The 7785-nt window shown below is 48.1% G+C and overlaps 1 long non-coding RNA gene across 1 annotated transcript in view; it reads right to left on the reverse strand.

Annotated features, from left to right (window-relative positions):
- LOC142491192 (uncharacterized) overlaps nt 1–2080 on the reverse strand; it is a 2280-nt gene extending 200 nt beyond the window's left edge. The window contains exons 1-2 of the long non-coding RNA XR_012800337.1: nt 1820–2080; nt 346–423 (exon numbers count right to left, since the gene is read on the reverse strand). This is a non-coding gene — a long non-coding RNA (uncharacterized LOC142491192). The remainder of the gene's footprint in view (nt 1–345; nt 424–1819) is intronic.
- Between the last annotated feature and the right edge of the window lie 5705 nt (nt 2081–7785).

Here is a 7785-nt window from a genome sequence, read left to right on the forward strand (position 1 = left end):
TATTAAATGTCATGTTAATCTCTGCTGTGTTACTATGTAATTGTAGTGTGTCATAAGTAACAACTAACATGTTTCCATACGTTTTATAACCTCACATTAAAAACTACCTTGACTTAAGAATAATGTTTGGACTCAGTATGAAATATGAGTGAATGAAAACTTGCTGTAAACTCAAAACTCCTACATGATAGTTAACATCACTAACACAATACAAGTTGCCTTACACTTCATTTTCACTGACACTAAGTAATCCTATTTAAAGAAGATGTGCAAAACAAATAATGAACATGACAACATAACATATAGAAGAGCACATATTATATGGCCACCAACTGATACACTCACCTTCTAGGTGTGTTGAGCTGACTGACCCAGGTGAAGACACTTGTTCAGTCTCAGGTGACACATGTCCTTCAGGGGCAACTATATATAACAATAACATAAGTTTTACATTTACATGTGTAAATATTGAACAAACAGTTATTGTATGTTCTGTATTTATGAGTATCTAACAGCATCATTTCCTTAACCCAAAATGTGTGTGTGAAAGTGAACATAAATAGTTGTAATAACAATGTACATGCCTGTGTACTTAGAACTTTTGAGTTCCCTAACATACAACATACTATGGTTCTGCAGTAATGCGTGAGGAAAAATACATTAAATTAGTACATAAAAATCATATGTTGTGTAGTGATATCAGTATCATAATGTACATAACTATCATGAGATGACCATTCACAATGGTTATCATGAAGGTGGTCATATTGCAAAAAGTGTTGTTTTTGGTAGAGGATATGTGTGGTACATTAATATAAGATGTGGCACACATGAATGTGGCTGTGACTAAACAAGACAAGACATGCAGTGTGTGATAATGTGTCGTTGATAGTAGTTCAACTATAGATATGAGTGAACTAATGTGTGACGTACGGTTTGATAAGTAATGAGTTGTTGGGGCATTTAGTAGCTAAAGTGAAGCTTTCAAATGAGTGTGATTAACTTCAGTTGTGCTAGTGAGGTTGTAAGAACGGTTTTCCCTTCCCCAAAAAGCCTAATGAGCCACACCTTTCAATTACTTGAAACAGGTGAAAATGGTGTGAACTAAGTTGCCCCTAAAATGAGGCTGTAATTAGTGTGTGTGCTGAACCCCACCCCCTCTGTTGAAGTGTATGCTGTGATGAGATATTAATTGCAGCTGCTTTAACACAATGGTAGATGAGCTAAATAGTCGTGTGCAGTTTTGAAGTTATGAAAACAATGACATAAAATATGATACGTGTGCCTCATTATGCTGTCTGTATATGACTTAAAGCAAAAATGGACCTTTTCATAAACAACTATAGATGTGTTAGTGCAAGTGATGTTTGTAGGCCGTTGCATGCAATATATTTGATGCATGCTTAAAATAGGCAGTAATGTCATGTTTGTCGGAGTAAAATAAATAAATACACAATAATATTCTACATATTTCTGTTCTGTACCTGTAGCTAGTAATAATTTCTGATTAACATGTGTTACACATGTGTACTACCCTGTTGTTCCCCATCTTCGCCCACCATCAATTGCTTCCACTGCAGCAATGCATTTTGGGAATTCACATGTAAATGAGCACGCAATGGCACGTGCTATATTAGTTACTGCTTTTAGTAGGACTACAACATATATGTCTATTTAGATATATATATATATATACAGAATCAGACATATACATATATAGATGCAGGTATGCTTATATTGTGAAGACAGTATAAAAAGCAGTGTAACTATGCAAAATAACTGTAAGCAACGACACGCCTAGTACAGTAATATTTCTCACCTGGTGGAAATTGTGAGGGGTAAATTCCTATATCACGGTCACCAGGTAAGCCTTCCACGACGACGGGAAGTAATTTTGCCCGAAGCAGCTCCTCCAATGGACTTAATATGAGACGTTGTGGTGTGGGCCCACCTCCAGTGCCAGTAGCATGCACGCGTTGGTGTTGTATTTTCTTTTTCAATTTGGACCTAATATCATCAAATCTCTTGTGACAATTCCGCTTGTCCCTCACATGATTCCCACACGCATTGACACCAATGACTATTGTGTCCCACATTTCTTTTCTGCTTGCTGAACTTGTCCGCCCTTGAAAAACATATCAAATATATGAGGTAAATGAATAATAATATAAGCACCAGTTTCCTACACTGCTAGCTGTTCCAAGAGATAGCAAACATGCTGTTTTATGTGTAATATGTGAAGCACATGAGCATTCACTACTAAACCTATACATGTAAGCAAGGTTGCATTCAAATTGTATGCAGTTATGGCAAATTGACCGCCTGTGTTTAGTTGTCCTTGTAAGGCATGCTAAAAAGCTGTGTTTCCAGACTAATTAACATAGAAAGATATTGTGAAGCCATATTTGCATATGAACAAAACTCAGATGACCTAGGATCACATGTATTTGAATAATAAATGTAAATGTACACTTACCTAGTAAATGTCCATATATACTGTCATAGTGCTCCAGAATGCCAGTGACAAGAGCTGTATTTTCCTGGTCATTGAAGCGAGGATTACGTGGCTTCTCCACACGTTTCTTCCGAGCAGGTTTAGGGTCAGAGCTTGGCTGGTGCTGACTGGACTCTCCTTCTTCCAATGGAAGAGCCTCCAAAAGCTGCCCACCAGCAAGCACGCCACCACCATCCACCCCATCAGCAACTGCGCCACCAGCAGCACTCCCAGCACCAGCACTCCCACTCCTAGCACCAGCACTCACACTCCTAGCACCAGCACTCACACTCCTAGCACCAGCACTCACACTCCTAGCACCAGCACTCACACTCCTAGCACCAGCACTCCCAGCACCAGCACTCCCACTCCCAGCAACAGCACTCCCACTCCCAGCACCAGCACTCCCACTCCCAGCAACAGCACTCCCACTCCCAGCAACAGCACTCCCACTCCCAGCAACAGCACTCCCACTCCCAGCAACAGCACTCCCACTCCCAGCAACACCACTCGCAGCACCAGCACTCCCACTCCCTGCAACACCACTCTCACTCTCAGCAACATCACTCCCCTGAACAGTACGTTCACTCCGACGCGTACTCCCACGAGTAGCACTCCCACTCCCACCAGCATCACTCTTCCCACGCTTTGCGGGCATACTTCCAGCACTCACAAAAAACAGACAATAAATGTACAGCCAATCACACGAAACACTTCCACATATAAAACAAGACAAAGATGTAAACAAAACAACAATGGACAAAGCTCACCCAATACACAACAAGTCTCTCAGTCAATATGCAAATCTTCAAACAGCCAGCTCTGTGCGTCTCTCTCTCTCTCACTCCCAACAACACAGAGAATGATTAGCAGTACACGTTGCCTTTAAATATGGCGCGCAATCCAAAACATGCTTGTTTCGCCTGATTCAGCAAGATTTGTGATTGGGCAACCTATCAGCACCGCGCCACGCACGCCGATACACCTGTGTGTGATCGGCTAATCATCGTGAGAGTGGGCGGATTTGTTTTCGGGTTGATTTTGAATGTATTCGGCACTTACTGCATACGGAGAGGAAAAAACGCCAATAACATGACTAATCGGTAAGATTGCCGATTTCACATAATCGACGCTTACTGCATGAGGCCCTTAGTCTGTTGCAGGCAGTTTGTCTTGTTGTAATATATATATATATATATATATATATATATATATATATATATATATATATATATGTAACGGTTTTTTTCTGGACTGGCCTGACCCCCCCAATCTCATATATTCCCCTGTGGTCTAACCAGTCCCCATTACAGTGTGATTGTGTCTGGTGGTGCACCTGTTGGCTACAGGACTCCTGAGTCTCCCGCATGATGGTGTATGGGGATGACCCGTCCAGACAGGCAGCTGAGGTAGTGTGCTTGAGTCCTACCTAGATCCAGTGCAGCGCCTCCACCTCATCAGGATCCCTGCGTCCGCATGGGGATGGTTCTGATGAGGAACTCCTCTGTGGTGCCTCCCTCTGCAGAGTAATCCCAGACTCACACACGAGGGTGTCTTTGATCAGATGCATCTTTATTGCTTGAGGTGGGCTAGCTGCCCCTCGCAGTAGTCTCTTTAGCCACACAATCATTAGTGCTTCCCTTTGAAAGGTATGTCCTTGTCTTAATTGGTGGGTTCCCTATCTCCCCTTCAGGGAGATATCCCTGTGCCAGGTCCCTGGTCACAGTCTTATAAGCTGTCTCCTCCCAAGCCTGCACTCAGACTTGCTCCTTGTCTCATAGTTCTTACATCCGCCACCAACAGCTTTTCTCTGTCTGCTTTGTGCTGCCAGACTCACAGCTCTGCATCAGACTACCGCAACAATGTTGCAGACCTCCATGTGCCTCTTACTGACAGAGGCAGCACAGCAACAGGAACTCACTCTAACAACTCAGCAACAACTCACTTTTGATCAGTGCTGTGCCTTATGTATACTCTGGAGGCTGACACACCTCTGACATCACTAACCATGGAGTCAGAGCCTGTGGCCACTCCCACCCATACATAGGGCACCTCACCAGGGTGTGAGGGCAAACCTCCATAATTACTGCTGGCATGCCCACAACTTACCAGGCCTTACTGTCAGCAGGAGAGATGACTGTAGCCATTTTACATGACCACTACATTCTCCCCCTGGTGAATCCCACCGTCCCCGGCTGGGACCTAAATTTGAAGTACCTTTTTTCCAGGAAACACTGTAAAATGGAACACACATTGTCACAACATTACAGTACATCTCTTCAACATACATAATAACAGATACATCCTAACATTAGATGATAACAACCCGGATTACTCCCTGATGGGGTATCCATTATTGGTACTACCATACCCTCTTACGGTGGCTTGTGCACAGCATGGTCCACTGGGCTTAAAGCAGCAATGCTGTAACCCTCTGGGTGACACTTCTCATCTAACCCGCCAGGATCCCAATCTTCTTCCCCTGATCCTTCCTCCTCATCAGTGCCATATCCCCTATCCTCACCAGTGGAACCAATTTTAAACTCAATTTCTCCCTCCATGAGGGGTTCAGGGACATACAGGTACTCCAACCCGTGGGGCGCTTTGTACTTGGCTATAATAGCCCTCTCGGCCCGGCTGCTCCTAGTCAGCTCTGCGTTTCCTGCCCTCCCTGGCAACACCCATGACAGGGGCTCATCAGGGTCTACTGGGTCTGATAGGATGTCAGGACCCATGGGCTCTATTGAGTCCCCTTCCTCTGCATCCCCCCAAGAGGATATCCCCGCGGTTCTTTCCGAGCGAGGCTTATACCATAGGTATGATCCCGGTACCTTTTCCTCTGCCGAATCGGTTACATTAGGCACCCACCGGTCCATCGATGCCATACCCAGTTGCCCTCCACCCCTGGAACCCCCCTCTGAAGCGTAACTGTTCAGTCTCTCCCCAGTCCATTCCTCACCGGTTCCCTGGGACCCTCCCGACATTCCCAAACTGGACGTGGACCCACGGGAAAAGGTGACTGGGACAGGGGCTATATCTAGGGCATGGGTTTGGGCGTAGGGACAGGTAATGGGCATCCGCGGGGTTCCGACCCGCTCTCTGCCTTCGGATAGTCCCGTATCATTGTGCGGACGTGCCGCTGGTTGGGCCTCACCCGTCTCAGCTCTCCTCGCAGCCTGCCAGCTCTTTGTTGACACAGGTGATCGGGAAGCACTGCCCGATCGCCGAGGCGTTGTGGTTCTCTCTCTGATCGTTCTGCTACCTCCGCCGGAAGTGACGTCATCACCGGAACCGGATACTCCGCCATCTTGCGATGGATCCCCATGCGAGATCTCTTCCTCCACAACGACATCCGCCGCCAGAAGTGATGGTTCCGCTCTGCTCTGCTCGGGCCTAGGCTAGGCCTTCCTCCGCTGCTGCCACCACCAGCGCCTGGGGAGGGCAAGGATGCATCTCACCGCTCCGTCGGCTCGAGATGGAATCTTCTCCTCCTTCCGCGCTGTAAGTCACCACGGCCGTGGGACTCCGCCGCTCCGGTTGTCTCCGCACAGGCGATCTTGGCACCTCGAAACTCCGCTCCGCTGCGACACAGGTAAGTGCTGGTTCTTTTGCAGCACCGCTGTAGTGGTCCGCCGGTAGGCGCATCACCACCGTCGTTAGGGTCGCTTGTTCCTCTTTCGAGGAGCCGAACTCCGACTCGGGGAGTGGCACTCCCGCAGGGGACCGACGGTGAGGTTCCGGGTTCTCACCGCGGTTGTAGACCCCTCTCTCTTCAGGCTCCGTTCTGATCATTAGGTGCGATCCCCATTCTCCGGGATCAACTGGTTCGGTGCAGGCCGCATGCGGGGCTTCAGCCGTCAGCATGGCTGTGTAAGCCCCCGCCTTGACTACCAGGGAGCATCCTGGCAATGAATAGGGATATACCCCAATGTCCATCTCGCTCTTTGTGGTGCTGGTTACGGGAGACACTTTGCACAATGGTCTCTCCTGTTCACCAGCTCGCAACTGTGGGCCAGGAAGATCACACCCAGCTCCTCCCTCAGACAACTCGGGTCTTGCCTGGCAGAGATAGAGACCCCTCCCCCTGGTGAATATTTGGGGAGGGTCCCACAAGTTAATTGGATGCCCTGGCACAGGGGCTGAACTTTTCACAGTCCTGGGGGGCGCGGCTTCAGGTTTCGCGCCATACCTCCCCGCAGGGTGGAATTTTTCTTTTGGCGCCAATCCCGGACAACTTTCTGCAAGTTTTGCATTTGCAGCATTTTCTGCAACTGGCCCACGCGGTCTCCCCAGGTAGCGGGAACCGCCATTTTGGATCGCTCTGCCATCCATATTCGCAGAAGCTGCAAATTCCTCTATCTCACCCAATAGCCTCCCTAAGGACAGGGGGTCACCCCGCATCCAGGAGCACCGCATCTTAGCCACGACAGGATGGTCAGGTCTCGCTCCTCTCAGAATTTGATCACAAAAGTACGCCTCCACCTCAGTGGCCTTAATATAATCCCCCTTTCGCATCTCCCGTAAGGCGATTCCAATCCGCAGGAGGAACCCAGGTAGATCCTCTCCGTCTTTCTGACGAAGACTGAAGTACCGCTTCATCAATTGTCCCATGTCCTCATCACACACAACGGACTGATTGCGCATTACTACTGACTCCAACGCCGTCGCCATCTTGCGTTGCGGTGTTTGTTCTGATTGTATATGGGGCTCCGCTCTGCGGGGCAGCCACCACACCGGTACAATAAAGATTGCCCTGATGCACCACCACATGTGTACCTAATGTAGGCTGGACTCATGTATGCACTACCTCAGGCTAGGTACACTCTCTCAGTGTCTGCTGTGACTCCTTCATCCCAGTCTGTGCTCCCTACGGTGAGTGATCTGGAATGGGCTAGAGTACTCTGGCTCTTCCATGCAGTACTTGGGCGTCTACCTGTCTTGGTTAGCCTAGCGCAGACCCTCTCCAGGACTCCTGACCATGTTAACAGGCTATCCCTTCTGGCATCCTACCAACTAGCACTACCTCAAGGTGACTCGGTCAGCTATAGCCCGGCTCCAAACCCCTCACTCCTTTCAGGCCCCTAGGTCGTCCCTGTGAACTGACAATACTCCATCAGCCCCCTGACTACCCCTAGGTCCGTCCCAACGCAGCACAAAGTGGCAGCAGACACTCTCCCTGTTTCCAAGTGACCTAGCAAAAGCCTGTCCTGTTGACAGGTATCTCAACAGCGCCTCCAAATGTAACGGGTTTTCTGGACTGACCTGACCCCTCCAATCTCATATTGGCCCCT

This window comes from Ascaphus truei, chromosome 3 (assembly GCF_040206685.1).
Source record: "Ascaphus truei isolate aAscTru1 chromosome 3, aAscTru1.hap1, whole genome shotgun sequence".
NCBI lineage: Eukaryota > Metazoa > Chordata > Amphibia > Anura > Ascaphidae > Ascaphus > Ascaphus truei.